This window comes from Apteryx mantelli, chromosome 4 (assembly GCF_036417845.1).
Source record: "Apteryx mantelli isolate bAptMan1 chromosome 4, bAptMan1.hap1, whole genome shotgun sequence".
Lineage (NCBI taxonomy): Eukaryota > Metazoa > Chordata > Aves > Apterygiformes > Apterygidae > Apteryx > Apteryx mantelli.
The window spans coordinates 41353078-41378154 of record NC_089981.1 but is presented as its reverse complement, the minus strand read 5'-3'; the positions used below and the strand labels follow the sequence as shown (position 1 = coordinate 41378154).

At 36.0% G+C, this 25077-nt stretch overlaps 1 long non-coding RNA gene across 4 annotated transcripts in view; it reads left to right on the top strand.

The window, feature by feature from the left end:
- LOC106498377 (uncharacterized) overlaps nucleotides 1-25077 on the top strand; it is a 269160-nt gene that overhangs the window by 41259 nt on the left and 202824 nt on the right. For all 4 annotated transcript variants that reach the window (XR_001294956.2, XR_001294958.2, XR_001294957.2 and 1 more), the window contains exon 2: nucleotides 21069-21176. This is a non-coding gene — a long non-coding RNA (uncharacterized lncRNA). The remainder of the gene's footprint in view (nucleotides 1-21068; nucleotides 21177-25077) is intronic.

Genomic DNA, 25077 nt, shown 5'->3' with positions numbered 1-25077 from the left:
CCACAGAGAAGGGTTGTTCTTGAGTGTCCATTTAATGCTTTTCCCTGTGTTCTAGAGCACGCAACATCGGAGTGCCAGTGCAAGAGTATTCTCCGTTTGCTGATTTTGTTTAGACTGTGTGGTAGAAGCTTTCCTCTAGATTTGTGGTTTCTTATGACAGGAAAAAAACATGACTTTTGGCCTTTCTGGGATTAGTAGGAGAACTCTCATTACTTCAAAAGACAAGATCCTGCAGGTGTACATTAGAATATTTACCCAAGTTAGAAGTGCTTGCTTGAATAAGAAGGAAAGCATCAAGTATGTAGATGTCAAGTCTTTCTGCACCAAGATTCTCTATTCATGTAAAGAAAACATGTATATATCTATAGCAGTCAGCTGCCTCTTTGTTCTCCTGTTGATCACCTGTTTGTTGCTGATGCCATACTTGTGCAATGGGTATTTCTCATTGGCAGGGGAGTAGCAACCTGTTATCCATTCCTCTCTCCTCTTACGGATGGTGATTCAGCCAAAGCAGTGTTCTGTTCAGGACAGAAAAAAGCCCTGAGATGGGTCTGAGAGCACCGAGCAAACATCATTGCAATTCTGAAAATGCTTTCACTGCTTGCTTTACATCAGTTTCTACCAAGAATACCTATAGAGTGGCTTAATACATTGAGGTATAATCTTAAACCTCAGTACAATAAGAAAAACACTGCAGCATAACACCAAATGAAGCAATATTGGGTTCTTTTTAGGCTATTATAATGCACTTTTCTATCTGATGTATGTCTCCTGGGTTTGCTTTCATTCTTTGGGCTTTAAAAATGCTTTTGACTGTGTTCTGTGTCTGCTCCTTTTCTCTAAGTATTACTTAGCTTTTCTTTTTTCAGCAAACAGAGATATAAATGTCCAGAGTGTCAACTAAAATGTATGAGGAGGGAAAAAACAGCTAATACATTTTAGCCTTATGTCTGAAAGAAAAACACTCTATTAAATCTTTCCTGTACTTGGATCTAAAATTATATTTTTGCTGTGTTTCAGTTTTAATAGAAATAGAGTAAACGGGCAGTTTGTGGATATTTATATCAAACAAGTGTTATCTTTAGGTTGAGTATGTTTTGTGTATTATGCAATGCATGTTTTATGACATTAGATATTTTAATTACTGGACTAGATCTTATTCCCTATTTCTTTCCAACTTGTATTATTCTGCCAGCACAAAGGATATGGAAAACTGAATTTAAGAGCTTTGGGGGGATTACCTTTTTTTATAAAACTGGCATAGCTGGTTCTGCAGTGCCTGCTTCTGCTGCTTTCTGCAGCAGCAGCTGTGAGAGGATGTTTGGAGTGTGTTACACTCTGGTGGTCTGAGTTTGGCAAGACATCATTAGGGAGTTCTTATTGCTAACACATTTTAGAGCACTTGCAAAAGGGACCATGTTTGCTTCTAGCTGTTGTCAATATTTGGGGACATCCCAAGCAGGCTGACAAACTCAATAAATAGTAACAGTACATTGTTTCAGTTAGGTGTTGCTTTCAATGTTTCAGTAGAGGGTTAAGCTTTGCATTTGAAGTGTAGCACATTATTTAGCCCTTATTGCACACCTACAGACTATAGAAAGTAGGTAATATTTAAACAATGATGCCTGAATTATATTATCTCTGTGGCCAGTTGCGCATTATTACACAACAGTATGTTGTATCAAGTAAGGAGACATAATGCACTGAACTGCAGGGAAATTTTGTACAGGCCAGAAATGTTGCCCCCATTTAGAAATTGGGAAGGATGTTGGAGAGAAATGCCGTAGGACTTATAGCTAACAGCTTCAGCTGTACATTGTAGCTACTAAACAGAAAAAAAATCTGCCAGTGTAATTTGCTGTTGTTTAGTCATGATTTTTATGTTTGTCCTTCTTTGGCCTCCTTAATTCTTGAAATGTTACAGTCTGAGAGAATTAGTCAATACTAGAGCTCTGTGGGTGCTGCATATTAAATATTTACCGTATTTTCAAATTATTGAGAGAGAAGGGAGCAAAGGCCAGGACCTCATTCAGTTTTGTTTGTTTGTTTTTGTTTTTAGAAAAAAGTAAATATTGTGGTGATGATGGTATAATGAAGCTTGTTACCAACATGCATGTGTATATCCTATTCCAAGAGGTTTAAAACCAAACGAGTCAAACTAGTTTTTTATAAAATATAAATTGAAACTAGGTACTGCCATTTAAAACCCAAATTACCTTGCCTTTTGTCAAATAGATTAAAAATAAACTATGGGCAAAGGAATTTTGTTTGCATTTCACATTTTTACTGTTCCAACCACTAGTGTGTGATTACCAGACATATCAAAAAGACTTAGTGTCATATGTAATGATGCAGAGAGCTGGAGAACTTGGATTTGAAAGAGAGAGAGATGATAAATACATAGTAGCACTGAGATTTAGCAGATTTTATGGAAAGGAACATATTCTGCATTAACTAATATTCTAAAACTAAACATTATATAAGGGGGGAAAAAAGGAGATATTTATAAACACTTATGGATAGAGTAAGGCTATGTTTAAAATACATTTATGCTGCAACATGTACCAAGAGTATTGTTAATGAACAACATATACTATAGTATACCAATATAGTTTGTGTTCAAATATTAAGGTAGTGAAGACTGTGTAAATATCTAGACAGATTCCATATAAAGCTGAATTTACTGCCCAGGAGAAAATCCTTTTTCAAAAAGCTAAGCTGATCCTGGGATCTCCATACTTGTGAGACAAGTAAGAATTCTTTTCAGATTGTGGACCTGCCCATTCATATTTTCATATTTTCTCTTTGGGAGATACAGAACATTTGTTTTGCTCCTGCTTGCAGTTCTCTTGTGTGCTCTCTTTTCCATACAGAAGAGACTCCTTTTGGAACATGACACCATGTCTGTTGTGCTGGAGGCATAGGGGGAGAGGAAGGATTACCTGTTGTACAGGATCATAAAAGTCTGAAGATCTCCCATAAGAAGTTCAATTTTAATACCATGAACCAAAACAGTCATTGTAACTTGATTACCATTTCCCTTTTCTGGATAGAAGAGAGGGGTTGCCACTAATTCAGTGATGAAATTTTTTTTGAGTACTACAAAAAGCAATCCCCTTAGCCTGCTGCAGCAACAGACTACGACGTTTGTCTGTCTTCTAAATCATAGTATTACAGATGTGTCACAGAACTGATCTTGTATGGTAGAAGTGCCATTATAGCCCTTCCGGAAGCTGGTCTAAATTAGAAGAATTTTTGCTAGCATGTGAATCATTATAAGACTGGAAAAGAGTGGAAGAAGAAAAAGGGGGGAGGGGGGGAGAATTAATGGAGAGAGAAGAAGCCAAAAAACTACCCAAACTACCCACAAGATTTTGACATTCCTATGACTTAGCTACTTGGGGAACATTTTCTTTTCACACAGGAAAGATACTGCCCACCTATTGCCAGTGGTGCCAACCCATTTGTGAATCACTATGCTCACAAATAATTCATTTGTGAATTATTGCGCTTCTTTTCTGTCGCTGAGTGATTATGTCTTTCTAATCATTCACACAACTTGTTTGAACTGTTACCTTGAACCACAATATTCAGAGGAAACAATATAGCTAAAAAAATCTCTTGCTAGCCTGCCACAGATGTGGTTATCTGGACAGAAATACCTAGCACGTGAGAATTACAGCCTGAACTCTTTGAGACCATGTCAGAGAGCCATTTCAACCTCCTTGTTTTATGTTGCAACCACTTGTGCTCATGTCCACCTGTAAACAATTCCACTTCTTCTGAGCATGCCACTGAGCACTCCAAGTTGGTTTAAAACTTTTTTTTTTAATACATCTGGAATGCACTCCCAGACTTGCCACTCTGGCCTTTGCATTGTATATTTTGACCACTTCCATAGTTCACCCACTACATGCTTTTTTTTTGATGTTTTTGCAACAAGGTATCAAAATTAATGGAGAAAGCCTGCTACCTGTGGTACAGCCTTTTTATATGAATGTTCTAGACCTGATTTTTTTTTTCTTCCCTCACCGATACTAGTGTAAAACAGTAGAATTTTACATAAACTACCTGATCACAATCTGGCTTCAGTTTGCTCGTCTAAAAGCCTATAGATTTTGGTCTGTGCTTACATCTTTCTGCTTTGTTTCCACAGTGAACCAATGGAAGTTTTCTGGGATCGGCAGTTACATGAGAGTTATAATAAGCAAGCCTAGATTTGTGCATTGCTGTGGCTATATCTTCAGCATAGAGAAGACCCAATGTCAAAATAAGGAAGAACATTTCTTACACTGAAAATATATAATAAATGTAATTTATTAGAATCGTGGAAAAAAAAATTCATCTTATATAGGAGTACTGAGTATTTCTAAATTAATGCATTTATCATTTGGCACATTGTTTTGGTGCTTGAATTAATAATGCCTTCCAGAAGTTTGGCCCTAGTTCTAGGGAATACTTATTTTTCATGCAGTTTCATACGTGGGACTTCAGCAGGAGTTTAGCTATAGTGAGAACTTAGAAAAATCCTGAATAAAGGCCTCTTTTCTAAGTATCGATACATGACAGATACACTTAAATCAATTCACAGCAGTAGTGATTCAAAGTGAAAGTGTCCAATAAAAGTTTAAGTCAGTCTGAAAATATGAAATCAATCTGCTGTCTGGGAAACATTTTATCACACATGTCTACAAACAGAAGATACAGTGTTGTGGGGTAGGGGAACAGAGCAGATGTACCTTCATTTCCAAGGAACAGCACAGAAGATTTGGCACTCTAGATAAGTTTTTCACAGATTGCATCGCCTCTACAGGGCATGTGAACTCCTGATAGTCATCCTTTACTCTAGTAAGTTTATTTCCTATGTTCTCAAAGCTTCTATATATCTAAAACTTTATTTTCCCTTCCTGCTCTGACAGAAACAATATCAACATTGTTGTGCTGTTCATAAAAATGTGTAAATGTGAACTCCTGAAAAAGTTGCTGCGATGTGACAAATTGTAAACAATTCTAGTATATCTTGATAAATACATTGATGTGAGTCATTTCATTTTATTGTCCTACTTGCGCAAAAACTTTCTACACCTGAAGAAAGAGGCACATGACAATGTCACGTTCTAAAAAAGATGTACTCAGTAAACAGCTCTCCATTTTTAAATACAATTTTATGAAATCATGAGTCACTAACTATAGGTTAAAAATTATCTGAGATGTAAATTCTGCTGTTATGATTACAGCATTTTCTGTGTAATGCAGGAATGTCTAAAATGCATGTAATGATCAGAATGACAATTATTATTTTCATATATGCTTTTCTGTTGTCATTTCTACAATTCCTAACAGTTGAGCATCTTTTAACAATTATCAATGGGAAAAGTAGAAGCAATACAGATAGACCAAAAATTGCATGTCACTCAATAACAAGCTTAATTATTCTGATATTAGAAATTTAGAATTTATTTAAAATAGAATTTTGTGAAATGGAATACTTCAAAATACTCAGCAAACAGTAAAACAAAAAAAACAGATAAAATGCTCTATTTTTTGTCTCTTTCAAAATAACTTATTTTTAGTATAAAAATTCTAAGTGAAAGATGATTTGAGTAAAAACAAAATATTTCACATTGTAGAAGGCTGTAGTCTCAAAAGTGGTGTTGTAAGAATGGATTAAATGTCCTTTAAAACTGGAGAATAGCAAGTGTATTAGACATTTTAAGTGTTAGATTTGATGCTTTCATTTGAGTAATGTTTGGATTCTTTCTCAATCTTACATGAATTGTTAATGCCCTCTAAGCTGGATCATGAAAATAAGTTCTACAGTATGTTTCTAGGTATTATTATTTCTATCCAGCAAAATACTTTAAAACAGCTGATCTTACATGGTATTTCAGCATGCTGGTGGGAACAGGAATAGAGCAAATGCTTAACTTGGACTTAATTAACTTGACATTAACTTGACATTCTTTTGTGTAGAAAAGCTTTGTGTGTCAGTAAAGGGTATGAGTCAATCATCAATATTCTTAAGGATTCACCAGTGAATTTTCCTTGGTTTTATAATTATAGGGATATGTCATCTAAAGAGATAAATGATAGATTTGAGAAAACTATTAATGTAGCTGTTGGTTTGTTATGTAGCTGTGGAGCAACACTGAAAAAAATGAGAACAAGAAGAGGAGAAAGGACGATAAGTAGAGATCGTCCATGGGACCAGACAAGTGACTATGGTGAAAGTATGCCCATTTACTTCACTGAAGATCTGGCCCAGTGTTATTGTTTCCCTTTGCCTGGAGATTGAAGATCACTGTAACTTAATTAACAGTGAAAAAACTCAGACATGTTTTTCACTTTATGATACTGTATCTGTCTTTTGATTAGCTGTTCCAAGGACAATAAATCTACTTAAGTCCATTAGCCAAACCTGGAGATTTCAGCTATTGGCTTTATTACTATCATTCAAGTAGTAAATTCTAAGATTTTTTTGAAGTTATCAAAGCCTCTAGACTTTGATTAGATGTGGGAGCATTCACTGAATGCTAGTTGTGTAGCAGTAATAATAATAGTCTTACTGGTAATACCTTTTGTTCTGAGACTAGACATGTTTTTATTTTATAACATTTAAGCTTTACAGATTTATTCGTTGAAGTGAGTTCAGAATACAAGAACTTAGAAAGTGTAATAATCATTAAATATCCCCAACCAGAAACTTTTGAGGTGAGAGCATTAGAAATACATGAAGTATTTGTAAGACACATTACTTGTACTTTCAATGCTACTTCTTACCTGTAAAGCGATTCCTTTGTATTTTATTGATTCCAGCTCTCCCTTTGACACTGGCTTATCAAAGGAAAATATTCCCATTTATTCAGTAACTTTGCCTGCATAGAAACAGAGGATGTCCTCCAAACTTTGCTTCCATTTAATGCTGCGTGGTTCAGTGTTTTACTGTTGCCTCCTAAGAAACTTCAAAGATGTGTATATTCTCTTTTGTAAGTCAAGGACAGCTATAATTTAAAGTTAATAAAATATTTCTGGTCAAAAACCAAACCATACACAAATGAGACAACACTCCTTGGTATGTAGCATTTTAGAATATTCCAGGTATTCATTAGCAGTGTTCTAGCTTTCAACACTGTCATCTTTGTTCTCTTCTCTTTGGTATAGAAATGATGGCAACTGGTGATAATGGCACAGTGTCGTGTGTCTTGTCATCTCTGTGTTCTAGGGTGGATTAGGAATGCTCTGTCGACTGTGGTCTCTACTTACTGTGCTTTGATTCACGTCACAGAGCTATCTTGGGGTATAAGCACTAGCTCCCTTTCAGGTGTAATGTAACTGAAGGACGCACAGTAGGCACTAATGAGAGCTTAGGCTAAGGAACGAGAGCTTGTCTGAGGTAGAAACATCCCAGTGCTAAAAAGGTAGATGTTGGATCTTTGACATCAACTGTTTTGCTCTACTATAACACACTACTTGCAAATGTAGGTGTTGTAATACCTAACCAGTAATCTGAAAAACAATTGTCATTTTAAGGGACTTCTTTATCAAAAGATATGCTGTCTCCTTGTTTGTTTTTGATTTGCGTGGAGTCTCCTAGAGTAATATCTTTGTTTCTTCCTTTTCAGAGTGATTGCTGCCATGCTCTTTTGACACAGAATCATTCAGAAGTTTTATAGTTCTTTTTTCCATTGTAAACATGCTCAATCATGTCTAGGGATACTGTGTCACTGGTATTTCATCCCATTTTTGAAACTTGGAGAACAAGAATATGATATTAGATCTAAACAACTTTGAGAAATGTCTGAAGGTGACATTAGATAGGTAGTTTGATAGCCTAAAGTTTTGAGTTATTCATCTCTTCTATGTTTATTTGTAGATTGTTGTCTGGCTTTTTTCATAATTTCTTAGTGCCATGAATTTGGCACTTAGGCTTCAGCTCTCCAATGAAAGAATTGTATGTACTATAAGCTAAAAAAGCTATTAACTGTCATCCTGTAAATAAGATCAGTAATAGCAGTTATGCAAACAAAATGTACTGTAGCATTCAACTCTCATTTCACTGACCATCTTGGAAAAGCTATTTCTGTAGAATGATTATCATATTTTAAAAGACTTTACTAAAATATATGAATAAACATATTTCACTCAGATTTGCTACCTTATGTGGCACTGATTACCAAATTGATTCATAGATTGTATATGTGGAAAGAAAATTTGAAATTTACTACTCCTTTTTCTCTTCCTCCCTTCCCCCCTTCTCTCTCTTCCCCCCCCCCCCCCCCCATTCCCTGTATATTTCTCTCAGCTTCCTGAAGCTACTTAAAACAACTAAGGATAAAATTAAAAAGCCTCTGTTTAGAAAAATAAAGACTTAGACTGGATGACAAGTGCAATTGTTTTGTGAAAAACATATCACAAAGCAACTACTGGAGAATCTGTAAATATATGCAAACCTTTCAGCCTGTTCTCGTAATTCTTACAATTACAACAGTGTTAGATGAGCGTATATTCTAATAGAACCGTAATTATTTACAAATCACTATCCCAGTTCGCTTTGGAAATAGGAAGTTCCATCTCTGAAGTAGCAATATATTGTTGGAAGGGACTGCTTTTATTTTTTTCTCTTTTCAATCCACCTATAAAACTATTTGATCACCAGTATGGTGCAGCAACCTGAGAGTATATTGCTATCCAAATTCAATATACACTTAAGTGTAACAAATAGAAGCCTTTTCATAGTTGTTAAATATCAACTGAACAATGTTTAGTATGATTATTACATACACAGCTATACGTAGATATGGAGTGCAAAATTCCTTTTCAGTGGCTTGTGAAACTGGTAGTAACCTACCTCACAATTTCAGAACCTGCATGTGTTGTATCTACTGGTGAGAGTTTGTCATTCCTTCCCTTCTTTGCTTAATACACAAGTCTGTGAATTTATTACAACTTTTATCTGGACCACCTGGTTTCTAGCTTTAACTCTGAAGGTTTCCTATTCAGTGGTAGACCAGGATAACAGCTGTTACATTAAGGAAGGACTTAATCCAGAATACCAGCTGCTATGGGCCTTTTAAACTCAGGATGAGATTTCCCTCTGGAAACAGAGTTGACTGGAACAAATCTACAGTTCTAGTGGACTTTTCTCATTTTCTGACATAGCCATACCAAAATACAGTAGTGATTTTTTTCTACACTTAGAGCATTTCCTCATTTCTCTTCTGTTACGGGGTGACCTTTATATGATGCATTTGTTTTTCGCTTGATATTGTATAACTGACCTAAGAATAGCCAGCAAGTATGTGGCTTTTATGAAGTGAAAGTAGAATTTAGATGTATAATCAGTAGGTCTCGTTGTCTCCAATCCAGCAGGTTGCAATAGAAAAATAAACCAAGATCTCTAAAAGGCGGTAGAGGAAGACACTAGTTAATAACTCAGATGATTTAATTACTGTATTTCACTAATGAAACATTGTCATCCATAGCAGTTCCACTTAGTGGGAAACAGAAATAGAATGCCTGCCCTTGCAGAACTAAAAAAAAATAATGTGAGAATCCACAACTGCTTTATAACCATCAGACTGTGCATGTTCTGTAAGTCAAAAGTTGCAAACAGCTGTGATATCACCTGCTAATGTCCCACTGTCTCATATGGGTCTTAATTATAAGAGCGCAAAGTGTCAAAACAAGTAGTCTTACTGTTCTCCACACCTAAGAAGTTGTTTTAATATTGTTTATTTGATAGCAGGTGAGAATGCCATTTTTTTTAAGATTTACTGAGTTTTTTCTGGGGGGAGAACAGAACTCTTGTTAAGATGGTTTGAAGAGGGGCCCTATAAAAATTCTTCTGCTTTGCAAAGGTGGTTAGGACTGGTTATCTGTAGCGAATGATGGCACGGACTCAAGACATGGTGCATCTTGAGACATTTATTGTGTGTTTCTGAGCATATTTATACTAAGAAGTTAGCTGCTTTAGTGGTTTCACAGACACTTTGCTAGGCCAATCATCACGCAGATTATGTCACAGGGAGCCAATCATTACACCGATCACGCACGCAGCGGTCACGCCTTGTACCTTGCTACTTGTTTAGAAAAGCTGTCTTGCCCTTAACCTTGGTTCCCACTGGCTTCTGCTAGTTTATCTGTACTTTCTCAGGATGTATCATTCCCAGCTGCACCAGTGTCCTTGGGTATGTTTGTCTGAGGCTCCTGTTGCTTGCTACTTGCAACTTTCCACCAGTTTAACCCTGTCATGACCCTCCACAGTTATCAATTACAGAGTAATTCTTTCAAGAACTTTAAGCCCAGAGTAAATTTTGAACATCAGGTTAGTGTAACCTTGAAGTCTCAACTGATTCGCGCAGTATCCATAATAAGAAAAAATTCCAGTCTTTATGATGTTTTTGAGTCTCAGTCTAGAATGATATTCCCTGTTTTGGGACCTTTTTCCTACTATCAGCTGTGGTTCAAGTGGGAGGTGTTCAACACAAACTGGGATATAATAACCAGAAACTTATCCATATTTGAATTCTAGCTCTGTTTCAGGGATTTGATCCACAGTTTAAAAGCATTTTGACTGAAACAGTTAAAAAAAAAAAAAAAAAGTCCTCTAGACTACTTTTATGCTCTTGCAAACTTGAATAACCTCATTTGGGAAGCTTCAGGCAAACTTCACGATATATGTCTTTTTTGCCAGTATGTTACAGAATTACAAAAATAGATGTTACAAAATTCCCAGTAATTCTAAGAGATTTAGCTCAAACATGTTTCTTTTACTGATGTATTTTTAACTATTGGTCATTGTTTGACCATGAGTTTATGCGCTCTCTAAATGCGTTGGTGACATGTCTTCCTTTCTGTACAACTGTACCATTCACTCAAATGGAACTGTAGAAAGACATGTATATATTAAAAACAATTTTAGGAAAGCCAGAGATGATGCACGTAACCTCTTACTGTTTTGTTGCTGTATCTTTCAAGAGAAAGCGTCATGTTTTCTATATTTACAATCAGATTGGCTTGGAGTTTTCTGTCAAAACAAAGTTTCAGAAGGGAAACGTGAAATATTTTCTCTCTTACCAGTTTGGTGAACTTTCACAAGACATGAAAGCAGGGTTCTAAAGGAAATGCATGGGTATTCCTGGCAAAAGCGCATCAGATTGTCACGCAAGGAATTTCTTGACATCTTCAGAATGAGAAGAGAAGGCTGAGAGGAGATCTTATTAACGTGTACAAGTATCTGAAGGGAGGGTGTCAAGAGGATGGAGCCAGACTCTTTTCAGTGATGCCCAGCGACAGGACGCGAGGCAACGGGCACAAACTGAAACACAGACACTTGCATCTGAACATGAGAAAAAACTTCACTGTGAGGGTGACAGAGCACTGGAACAGGTTGCCCAGAGAGGTTGTGGAGTCTCCTTCTCTGGAGATATTCGAAACCCGCCTGGATGCGATCCTGTGCAACGTGCTCTAGGTGAGCCTGCTTGAGCAGGGGGGTTGGACTAGATGATCTCCAGAGGTCCCTTCCAGCCTCAACCATTCTGTGATTCTGTGATTCAGAATCTGAATTGTGTGTTTCAGTTAAATTTTAAAAACAACAATTCGTCATTTGAAGTCAGCTTCCACTAATAATACTTAGGAAAGAAAGAAAATGCAATGGTCACTTTCTTTTAGTGACTCTTTGAGGGAAAGGCATTTGCACAACAGTTTATTTTTTGGTGAGCACTATAGAAAGCAACCTAAAAATCTGAATTTCCCAAAGTAGTTTATTACTTAAGCTTTGATGCAGTCATTCTGCGATGGCACAGGTGGTATACTCTATTCCTAAAGGCTTGTATTGTTGTACGTTCAGAATCCGGACGGCGTAGTAGTGTTATCTAAAGTCAATAATAACTATTAAAATTTGAGTCTGAACTCATGGTCTCTTGCATTAGGAAATAAAATAATCCAGTACATTGGATGCTACTTTCAGAAAAATCTGATCTTGATTAATTTCAGCTTCAATATTTGTATGCAATATAGATTTCTTGAAGTAATTCTCTAAGAAAACTGTACTTTACATATGATCAAATCATGGAGGGTTTAATAATTTGGACTACAGTTTCTGGAAATCATCTACTGTGTTGATGTATATGAGGGAAAGAAAAGAAACAAAGTGTCTTTTGGAACCACGTGACACCAAAACAGGTGAATAGTTGCATTAGTGATTGTTACTATGGTAGCAAGTTCAAAAATTTCATTATGAAGTGACATTAATAGTAAAAAAAATTAGTGAGATGTCTGTTTCTCATGGTGAACAATCTTTTTTCAACATCTCTATTTCTTCTCTTACACTAAAATTGCAAACATTTTGTAAAAGGATTTTTTTTTTATCCTGTAGTTGCATAATGAGGGCTGTATACGCAAACTAAATCAGATCTCATAAAAGATGTCTTGAAACTGTTACATATATGATTACTGATACTGAATGAAACTGTCATAAGTATAGGACTGTGATGTTGAGATACTGTAATGTTAAGCAATTCTTAAAGAAAAGAAGATAATGGATACAAAAAGAAGATGAAAGAAACGGATAATGGATCACTGGATAAGATAAATATCCAGTGATACTTCAGCAGTGAAAACTGGAGTTACTTGCAAAAGCAGTCTGTAAGTTAGTTTAACAGATCTGTTATTATGTAAGACCACAAATAGGGGTATATTTAGGATATGCAAGTGGAGCTTTTGCAAACCAAGAAAAACTAGAGTGGTCACTAGAGGAGAAAGCAAGTAAACTTGCTTACATTCTCAATTAGAGGCATGGATTTCTTCTGAAAAAGAAGCCAAATACATTAACTTGATGCTAATATTATGAGTTTTAGTTAGTTCTGCATGCTGACATGCATGCTCACAGTGGTGTACCACTTGGTATTGCAACAGGATTTATTAGTTCAACACAACTCTTTAGCACAAAATTACCATTTGTACCATTACTGTTGTACTGATTCTAGGTTGTTAATGAATCAATAAAATCAGGTTTAATTTTTTTCCCTTAGTCTATAAACAAACAAATATAAACATTTCAAATTATTTCCAGTAAAGAAAAAAAAAGCTAGTATTATTAATATATGTGAAGTGGATAAGAGCAATAATATGCCATCACTATTGATGTGCAGCAAAATCCTCCTCTCCCAGCTTTCATGTCATAAAAGATACAAATATCAAAAAGATGATTGTATTGAAAGCCTGCACTGGAAATTTAGAGGGTGCTTATCCTCATCTGATGATACAAATGGTGCTAAGATTTTCAGTATTATTATAGTTTCAAAGCCCCATATCTTTAATGTATATAGTCTCACAAATCCATGGAAAATCCCTGAGGAAAGTAAGTACTGTTACTTCTGCTTTACAGTTAGGCATAGAGAGACTTGTGTACTTACTCATGCCTTAGAAGGGAAAAGGAACTGAGATCAGTTCTTTTGAGCCTCAGACACTAATCACTTGTTCATCTTTTATGTAACTCTTGCAGAAGAAATTCCACTCTGACATCTCTGGAGAATGGACTCCTGTGTTTATTAACAGTAGAGGTATGGCTACAGTGAAAGAAAACTTACATTCACCCTTACCAAGCAGGACACTTTAGTGAGGAAAGGCAGAACAGCCATTGTGTCTGTTCAGCTCTTTGTGCCTCTGCTGAGGCTACAGAAATAGTGCTGGTTGATAGTTGTGGATTTTGTGATAGGAGCTTTTGACAATCAGGAAGTTAAATAGGATGGTCAGCTTATTTCTTGTAGGTTAGTTATTTCCTATAAATGGCCTTAAAATAGCTTTCTTTTTCATTCAGTAGTTTTGGACAGTCGTAGAGTTGAAAGACTAAATACTTTTTGAAGGATTCACTGGCTTACTATTCTCAAAGTAGGTATTTATCTGTGAGAGATGGGATTTAAGATTTGAAATAGAACTTTAAATATCTGACTGATTTAGAAATGTTCTATTTGGGGGAGGGCATCCTGGAAAGATACCATCCAGTCCATCTCCCAATTCAATTTTATAGTTAGAAATTACAGTTAGAATATCTTTCTCTTTGAGATCTGGATAGATACCAAACTGTTAAAACAGGATGAGGTTGTTTTATACTTTCTGTAGTTGAACAGCCAGTGTGGAATTGACTACTGTGATCTAGACCTGTGCTTATTCACCCAGATAATAAATATCATTGAATTATCAATGTTGAATGAAAAAGAAAAAAATGCTTTTAATTTGTTAAAATAACTATTACAAAGTGTGGTATTTATTAGAACAAGCCACCCTATCTTTACAGAAATGTCATCCACAAAAATAAGTCTCATGGCGAATTCTAATGAGGAAAGGTACCTGAGAAAACTCAAGGGTTAACTAAGTCACAAAAGTTGTAAATCATATGTATTTCTGTAGCATTTCAAAGTCTATAAAAACTTCATCTGAAGATTTGGCAGCCCTTATGCAGGTAGCTCCTGGGACCCATAAAGAAAAGCCTATTAGAAGAATGGCTAAATTGATTGTTAAATATTAAATGCCTACCTGTAGGATGGGCTCCTAAGCACCACAAGGCTTTGACAGATTTAAAGTTGCCTCTTTCTGAATGCTTCTGTCTCTTACTCAGATTTTAGGCAACCTTTCATCTACTCTGCCAATGCCTCTGTGGATGGCCTTAGGGTATGACAAAGTCAGTTAGCAGAAGGATGCAATGAAATTCAACCAATTATTTGTGAAAATCACTCAGTAAGTTCTCTTTGCAGTAGCTCGCATATTGTTTGCCATTTTGAGACTCTTAAGTAAACTATGACAAAGTTAATTATGAGTATATAATTTTTTTTATATACTCATTAGGAGAGCACTTTCATTTAATCTCATTTTCTGTCATACGCATTTAAGGAATTCCTTAGACCACTTAAGGTGGATAACGCTAACATAGGTAACAGTATATAGAACTGTTCCTGCTAGGTGAAATCATATTTTGTGCTTCTGAAATAAAGAAGTAAGAAAAGGAAATACTAATCTGCTTGTCACAACAATGCAAGAGGAGGATTCTCCACAATGCAGCCAGGTATCAATGACTTTTCCATGGGATTCTGTAATGATGCGCAGTCTTGCTCTCTTCTGGATTCTTTCTGGCCAAATTTGTCACAGCAAAGCAAGTATATCTGCTCTCTAGTGCATATGTAGATTCATTACATGTGAGAGAATGGTGCTTTGGCCCTTTTACCTCTCCCCACTATCTGCTATAACAAAGGTAAATGAAAAACCTTGTGGATCATAAACAAAATTCACTCACAGAGAGTTTCTTATGAGGGAGAGAGAAATATGAGAAGCACTAATGGTAGCAAAAAGGAAAAAGGATCAGTGGAAACTAGCATTAAACCTGTATCTGATTTAGGCAAGGAAGATGGTAATTCTTTTGTATACTTCTGTGATAAAACCATACCTAGAGTGGTAAGTTTCCCTCTGAAGTGGCTTTATTAAAGCAAGTTCAGAATTACTGTGGAAAGGTTAAGCTATTTCATAAGCAAACTATAAAATTGGCCGGAGATACGAAGAAATATAATTAAAGGTGAAATTCTAGCCAGGCTAGCAGTGGATGATGAGGTGGTAGTTGTATACACACATTCTAGAGTGCAAACTTAAATGAGGATATTTTTGATGTGATACATGAGGAAATAGGTAGGAAGATGAGAATTAAACTGGAAAGGAGTTCTTCTGCCAACTGAAAGAGCAGTTTGTATAAACTTTGGGAAATGGTGAATTTGGCATTTGGTAGGTTTGAGCTAGATTTGTAAATAAGGAAAAATGTAGAACTGCAGAAAGTCTGGCACTGAAATGGAAATGGTTTGCATAAGCTAGATTGCCTTCTTCATCTTTTTAGTTCTGTTTTTCACTCAAACTGGCTAGTTTGGACAGGCTCTGATTATTTCTATTTCTATTCATCTGGTTTAACTTTGATCATCTCTAAGCAGTGTCAGCAGAAGCAGCACCGACAAAAAAATGCTCTCTCTTTTGAGTTGTATTTTTAGATGCGGAATGATCAAATGAGAACTGTGCTTTTCCACAGCTTTTCAGTATAGCAGCTGGGCCTGTTTCAATGTTGCCTCTTAAACTGCTCGGTGTATTGTGGGGATTATCCAGGCAGGCCACTATCTGATTGCTGGGGCATTCATCCATTACTAGTTAGATGCAGAACACTCCCATGGTGTCTCCTCAGTAAGCAGCTTTCTACTTAGAGTCAGGAGGCATGACAGGTTTAAAGTGTATTTCCCAGCAAATATATGATGAATTGGAAGACTATTATACTTGGAGTACTGCCTAGAGACGTGTATTTTACTAGAAGTAAATATCTATGTAGCAATCATCTGCAGTCACTATTTGCTGCGGTCTTGTCAGCCCTCACAAGTTAAGCAGAGTCAAAAATAAATAATTAAAATGATAGTATCAAGTTTTTTCTCAAAGTTTCCTGTCAAAGATAGTGCCAATTCTGAATGAACATTTTTTACTTTATAACGATTTTGTCTTGGCTTGTACATCGCCTTGCATAGAGGCGATGTTCTTTGGATGAAAGATTGAGGTTCTGCCCACCTGTATGCATATCTTCGTGTGCCTAGAAACCTGCATGAGCGTTTGGAGCAATGCCACTTGTGTGAGGAAGGGGAATATTTTATATGTGAATGTTTCTTAAAGTAAATGATTATTGTATGCATACTTCATATTGTTGTGTCACATAAAAAGAGACACAGTTTGGCAATCCACTCTGAAGATCTCGGAGGACTTTCCACAAAGTACAGAGATGCTACTTCCAGTGTATTACCCAAGGGCTCCAAATTCAGTGGAATTTTATTTTTATAGTGTTCTGTTTGTAGTTCTAGTTGCATGCCACATTGCATGATAATCATGTGTGATATAGCTGGTTGTTGTTAAAATGATGTCCCACTTTGGTAGCATGTAGTTTATGGTTAGGAAGAATTACTTTTTAATCCATGTCTTGACAAATGCTGAACACTGATTGGTCTCCAAAAATGTGTGCCCAAAGTGTTCTTCCCTTTTCTAGAGTGCCCACAGACCCTGGCAGCCCCGTAGGTGAGCAGGCAGAAAATCAAGTGAGTTTCCGTTTACAGCCTTTCTGCATTTCATCAGAAATTCATCAAAACCAATCTGTTTTGCAAAATGCTTCAGTTTGGCAGATGAGTGTTTTGTGACAAAAGCTCAGTTTCATCAGAAAAATCCTGTTTAGTTCTATTCATTGTATAATGGGAGAGAGATGAAACAGATGCGTTTCAGTCTACTAATCATAGAGCATGACTGATTGACTTTCCATCTCCTCTTTCTCCTCTTTCTCCTAATTGCTGTTATACAATATCAAGATGGGAGCTACAAAGCCTGCAGACTACATTGCTATTTTTTATATTGGCAGCTGCTGAACATGTATTTTCAAAATTAGCACTGAGCACCTATGTACTTAACATCCCATGCATGGAAAGCCCTGCTCTGAGCTAATGTGGCTGGAGTGTGCTTTGCAAACAGCATTTATAGGTCACTTAGTACTGAATCCTCAGGGCACTTATGCAGGTTGATAGCATCTAAAGTACATGTGAAAAACAATACATTTGTAAAGATAATTAAGGCTCTGATTCAGGACAGCATCTAAGCATGATCTTAACTTAGAAGTCAAAATGAACTTAGGCATATAACTGCAGATGGATTAATGTACATAAATATTTTCTTGAATTAATGCCTGAACACTGAATAGCTAAGGGAAGGTAAAGCCAGCCAAGAGTCTATCTTGCATTGTACACAGAACCTGATAAATAGGAGAGTTGTGACCAAATCTATAGCTATTCAGTCAGAATAATTGAATAAACATAATAATTTCTCTCGTATTGAATATATATTATTAGTAACACAAGACAACACTGATGTTATTCTGAACTTAAAATGTAACAGTAAACTAGTCTGATGACCTTTTTGGTTTTCTGTATTGTTATTGTCATTTTCTTTAATTAGAATAAGTTTTTGTGAGAAAATGCCCATAATTGAAACAAACTTTTCAAAAAAAATCAGAAACATTTCTAAGACTTGGGGAAAAAAATCTCTTTCAACGGGAGAGGTCACCTCCAGAATAGCCGGTAACTGCATAGTTAGGGCACTCTCCAGGGAGGCAGGAAACTGAAGTTCAGGTTACTGCTTTTACTGGAATCATCACCACTCTCTGCGGATGGTTTAGTCCAGGGCTAATGGTTGCTATTTCACAAGTAACCTATCTTTGGTTGGGCAGGAAGGAAGATCTAGTTTTTGGTTCAGCGTGAAACAAGTATTTGTGTATAGCAAATACTTCAAATTTATTTTATTTGTTTATGAAACATTACCTATGTTTTATGGGCACTGCTTGTTGTATACTTCCAAAATAAAGGTGCGATTTTACAAACTGATGCTGAGACTAACCATCTTGTTATATGGACTGTTATTTATTAGTTTATTATTCTACAGTATTTAACAGGAAGTGTCCTGGTTTCTGCCAGTGTCCATTATTCACTGAGTGTTGTTCATGTGCTTTACATTGGATGACAATTAGTGTTAAACGTATGTGGTATTTAGTTAAATCTGTACCAAATAGAAGACATTTCAGCTTTTAAAAATCAACACTGCTCACATAAATCCAGTAGTAATTCCTGTATGAAAATTATTCTTTAGTGTTTTTGGAGTGCACCATCACATCTGACCTCAACAGAGATTAACTGAAAGAAATTTTGTTTTCTGTATGTAAATGTTGCTACACATACTGTGTCCATACACCCTCTTCCTGGGCTGAACAGGGAACAGGATATTTTTCACAATATCTTGGTCACTCTTTCCCTAATTGTATTCTCCTGTAGATATTCCCAGAGGTGAAAAGCAATATTATAAGGGAAGAAATTTCAACTTACAGGAAGGCTGAACCCTATAGCAATGAATAGGATGAGAAAGGAAAAATGAAAAGACCTCTTCTGTCACAACCTAATGAATAACAATTTATCTTAGATACCTGTCCTTTAATATCTTTAGAACACTTCAGTGAAGAAGGAAAGAATTATTGTTTTCTATTGGAGAACATGCAAGTGGAATCTGAGAGTTTTAATGTCTGACTTAAAAAAAAATATATATATATAAATTAAAAAATGGGATCCTGAGAGCACTTGCTATTGAATTCCAAGACATTCTGTTTTTTTCTGTTTTTAAAAAGCACAGAGCTGTTTTCTAGAGTAGTGACTATGTGCACGCACAGAAGTATTTCATTTTGGTGTGTCTGAGATTTTCAAAACCCGACCACTCTACATCCTGTCAAGATCCACAAACCTAGCAAACTTCATCTGAGGTTACTTGGGAGTCAGACCTGTAGCACACTATTAGGAGCTCAAAGGATCAGGCTCTTCATAAAATTCAGTCTACTTTTAGAAGAACTATGGATGGGGAAAGCAACACCATTGCTTTCATTATATAATTCCTTAGGAGTTGGACACCCTTTCAGGAAGTGGGAGAACTAGATTCACTTCCCTTTTCTGTCTGAGGGAATTCAAGGCCAAGTCTTATCATGTAGCTTATCAGGGCAGATGTTCCAGGTGGAAAAGCAACAACACAGAGAAGGATTCAAAAGCAACTGAAGCAGGGAGAACGTGAGGCTGTGACACAGTGCTTAGGCCATCTGGCTGAAAGTGGGGAATCATGTCTGTGCTCTTCCATGACTGTTGTAAAATAAAGCACAATAATTACCAGCGCTGTCTTGCTTTTTATGGACTGAAAGCCCTATTGGTGCTTTGAAAGAAACACTAGGAGCACCTGCTTCAGAAGGTCTAGGTACCATAGATCTACTCTGAACTACTTCAGATCTGCAAGTGGAGATCCCTGCCTATAAACCTGAAGGCAACTGAAGCTTCTTTCTGTCCCAATACTGGTCAGCCACACTCAGCATGCGGGTTGTTTTAGAACCCATCCTGGCCAACTCTCAGGGAGAGTTGCCTGGCTCTCCTTGCGTACTGCTCAACTTCAGTAAGTAACATGGGGTTCAGATTCCACTGCCAGGAACATGCGTGCAAACCTAGGCCTTGCAGTGCTTGGCCTAATCTTTAACTACCAGCATCTGGTTTCTAAGACAGTTGTTAAAGACTATCTTTTTTTTTTTTTTTTTAATTCAGGAGGTTTGCAGACAAGTTTAAAAGATGGATTCCATTTTCATATATCTACCTGTTCTTAATTGCTTTTTTGAAAGTTCATTAGAGTTACTTGAAAAAGAAAAAATTGACAACACTGAAAAATACTGAAATCTTAAATAATGAAAGTCCACAGATTTTTTTCAGTTCTTGGGCACGTTAAGTTTAAAAAACTATTTGTCTCCTCTTTAGGATTGTGATTTTTTTTTAATTGAAATTTGAATAAAAAAATCAAAATAGGTTACATTGTCTTTAAAAAAGAAAAATTGAAAATACCTTTTCCAGTCACCTTGAGGCACAGCAGTGTTTGCTGTCACTCAAGTATACAGTAAAATGTAGCTAAATACATCTGCATAAATTTCTTTTTAAGCTTTAGCCACAAAAAATATGTGAGAAAAACATTATTTTTTTAGGATAGAGGCTTGTCCAGCTGATGCAAAGGAGACACTTGACATAGCCTGAAGGTGACTTTGCACAATCACAGCTCTTAATAACTTTCAACCATCAGTATACAAGAAAAAATAAATGAAGATTCCCTAGTGTTGTTATGTTTAAAGAAACCAAGAAAAGTTGTATACAGAGGAATAGCTTGGTGAAACTTGATAAACTGGTGCAAGTCAAGAGGTCGGACTAACATATTTGCCTTCAATCTAAACCTTAGCTTTTGGTTTTACGCACTGAGAAACAATAAAAGAGCTTCTCCTCGTGGTCTCTGTTACTGATTTGGTGGTGGTTCCAATAAAGAGCTGAATTTGTGAGGTAGTTTTTTTTTCCGTAACATTAAATTACCAATGGGTAAAACACAAAGAGAAAGGCAAATGGAAAGGGGGAGGAGAAAGACAAGTATGACTTCATTAAGGCTTATCTTTTTTCTTTGCTTAGGTCCAGAGCCTGAATTTCCTTCTAGTTGTTGGCTGAACCAGGAACAGTGGAGAAACAGAAGAGGTTTTTTTAAGCCAGCAGTTCCCATCCTTTCCACTAGACTTTACGGTATGGACTTACAATTTCTACTTTATGGCCAAAACAACAACAACAAAAAAGGTTCTGGTGGTAGGAAATAAATGACATCTCCATTTCCCACTTCAGTTTTATTCCTGAGAGTTCACTTGTATTCCTTTCCTACCCCCTAGCTCTCCCTTCTTTACTTCTCTTCTTATCTTTCTAACTCCTGGCAAAACAAGGCTTTTCCGGTAGAAGAGCCTGCAGCAGCAGTGCAGGTGTATGACTCAAAGGAGCTGCCTCTGTCACTAGCTGAATTGTCCACAGAGGGAATATTTCAGGTTGGTTCCTTGGTCAGGTTGCATTTATCCTACGCAACTCATTCAGCAGAATTGGAGTGGGAGAAGTCCAGACTGGTACCAGAAATCTAGATATGTTCTGTGGAGTAATTCTGAGATGGGATTTATGTAATTTGGCAGCAAAGATTACACATACAGAACTGGTCCTATACCAGAACCTGCCCTGCAGAAAGGTTTCCAGCCTTGCTTCATCCTCAGTAAGGATAAGAGTGGTGTATCTTTTTTCAAATGTGTTTTAAAGGTTGATTAGATTGACATTATTTAACACAAAACTCTGTTACAACTTTTACATAAAATCATCAGACTGGGAGAGGTAAAATGAGACATTTCAATCTCAGCAAAATTTAATTTTTCAGCATTTTCTCTTAGAAAATGATGGCAAAATCAAAAATCTCAAGCTTAAAGTTTCCTTCTTGTCAAATCAACACAAAATAGAAACTATACTATTGGAAAGTTTCTAACTGGAAATAAACAAACTCAGAGTTGTGATCTGATTCCAGTTTTCACAGAAAACTCTTAAGTTTATAAGTTATAGAACTTATATAATGAAAGATACAATGCAAAGTGGTAGGTTAGTTACCTAATATATGCCTATTTAGGATACATTACATGAAGCATGAGTGTCCAGGAATATAAAAATATTTAGCTATGAAAATAACAGTCTGTTTACTATTATGCTTGATAGGCTTTTTCCTTTGAAACCTCTGTAACTTTAATATGCCTATATTGCTCAGTAACAGGAACACAGATGTTTAAAATATCTAGAAAGAAAAAAGGTAGTATGATGAATTATAAACCTTTTAAATTTTTGAAAAAGCTGTGGTTCTCTGCATAACTTGGGAATCCAAAGAAAAAAAGTAAAATACTTTATATCCATGAACTTAAAAGTTGATTAAACTTTTTCAGGTTTTGGGGGGAACAGCTTAGTATTGTAGTTCAGAGGGTTAAGAGTTGGAAGGCCTGGCTTCTACATTAAATTTTGACACAAATTTGCACTGTGACCCTGGACAAGTGAGTTACCTTAACATATTCAACAGCTCAAATCTAGTTGCTTCTTTCAGTAAGTTACTTAAATTCAAATAAAAAAAAAAACAAAAAAGGATTTCTTGATCTTTTGAGTGTACGCACATATGCCTAATGTGGATGAGCATTACTGATGCTGGCTCATCAGTCTGAAAATAAGTTCTATTTATGAAGAGCCTAAATATGGTTATAGATACTAGTTTAAGGTCCCAGTCTTCAAACCACAGAAGTGTGTCATTACTGTTTGGGTGACTCCTTGGGTATTTGAGACTGAACACTGTTTTTGAAAGTCTTGGCTATGATCAGTTTTCTAAGACAGGACATTGATAAAAAGTTTTCTGACAGTTTCAGTAGTGGCTATAGTTGGCTTAGCTAAGTTCTAGTGAAGGCAGCTACAATCTTTCTAGAATGTTGCAGTGATTTTAACTGTGACAGAAGTTTTTCTTCTTTTTAAACTCCTGGGCACTGTAAAACAGCTGTCCCATTCCCTTAGTGAAATAATTGTTATTTAATGATGAGTGAGTGTATTCCTGAGTGGTTCTTTTACATCAGCAGTGGTCTGTTCATGCAGATGATTGATATAGACTAGTATGAGCCCTTGTTTGTAGCGGTATATAGATAATAAAAGCTTTTGAGAAAGCTTTTAGTTCCCCTTTGTTTACTGTTTTCATGATTTCATCCAGAATCTTGGTAGATGCTCTGCACATACATGAAAACTCTGCAAATCAAACAGGGCTTTCACTCTATCTCATTTTAAAACCTCCCATAACAGTAAGCATCTAAAATCTACTGGTGCTGCAACACAGAAAATTTGTTATATTGAAGTACTTTCCGTTATTTTATAACGTCAGAAAAAGGAATGAAAATCAGATCGTGCACTGTGAGGGAAAACTGAACGTATTTCTCACAATGACAGCCAACATCTTCACTATTTATATTGCATAGGAAATACAAGGAACTAGACATCAGTTACACAGAAGATTTTGTCCCATATCAGTCCATTTCATAGGAAAGATTATTTCAGCTAAGTAACTCCTGATAAAACCTGAAATAGATAATCCATGAAACACACACCTTTAGGCACACAGTTGTGATTACTGGATGAGATCTGCCTATTATCCCCTGGCAACCAACATAGTTTTTCATAAATAAGTATATAGAGACAGTCTTTGTAATGTATGGCAAAAAAAATCTTCTGTTGTTAAGCAGCTGATAGATGAATCATAAAAAATCCATACATAATTTCTTTCATCCTCAGTCAAACTCTCTCTTCTGGAAATTAAACTGATTTTTATGAGACAAGGATTTCAGGGGTTGGGGAGTAAGTACATATTAAAAAGGCAAAGCTGGCTATCCCTTATTTTGGTATGATTTGGAATAGGACAGGCTAAAGACTGGTACCTCTGCTATTTGCTGCTCAATGCAAAGAAATTAAGAAACACTTAAAACAATAGGTCCTACTGAAACTATTGCAAGTTTTTCCAGTGATTTTGATAGAGCTGATACTTCATCTGAAATGTCCAACTTCGAAGTCTTAATATATTTTCATGTTAATTCAGTCTTCAAAGGAGAACATTGACAGTAGTTCTTTCATTACACCTCTTTTGTCAGTCCCCAAGATGAATGCAAGCAAATATTCTCTGTTCCCCCTAGACCTGTAATAAGTATTATTAAGCTGTCTATATAAAAGCGCTCCTAGAGTTCATAATCTTTCTGGCCTTGTGCACTGTAGAGCGTATTTGGAATGATATTGCATGCATGTGTTATCCATAAACACTATTTGAGACCCAGATCAGCTCCAAGATTTAAATTGTCTATGAATGTTCAAGAAATTTGGATGTTGGTCCAAATTTTATAGTTGAGGAGTTCCATATATATATTTGGAATAATGCAAATGAGATTCAATGTATTTGGATTTGAGAAGTGGTTAACTCAGGTTCCTTTTGTGTTCAGTTTTCTCTTCACTAAAGCCTATTTTAGCATTAAATAGTTATGCCAAATCAGAATTTTGCTTAGGTTTTGCCCATTGCTACAGCTTCAATTGACCACTGTTTTCAATGAGAAAGAATACTGACTGCTAGTTTGGGCTATGTTTAATTAATTTGCTTTTCTGTAAATTCAAGTGAAATACTTCATTTGTTTCCAAAATCTCAGTCAGATTTAGACCTGTTACTTTTGCTTTAATTCTCCTGACAATACATTCAGTTCAAAATTGTATGTAATGTTCAGTAACATCCGTGAGGTGACTCTTAAGCCATCTAAAATGTACCCTTCTTTAAAGGTTCTCTATATTTCACTGCATATCTCATTTTAAGAGTTCAGTACATACCTTCTTTGATTCACTTTGGCGTTGAGACATTGTTTCATACTATATTTGATTACAGCTCAATCATTATGAGTTAATTTCCCATCATCTCTAAATGAATTAGTATAATTTTATTATGCATCCATCATTGTATATTAAACTATACTGTTTTAATTTATTTCCTTCTATCTTGGATTGACTAGTCGTCTTCCCTACACTGTCTTCTGTGCCTTGGGTCTGAATCAATTTCAGCTGCTCTGAATGA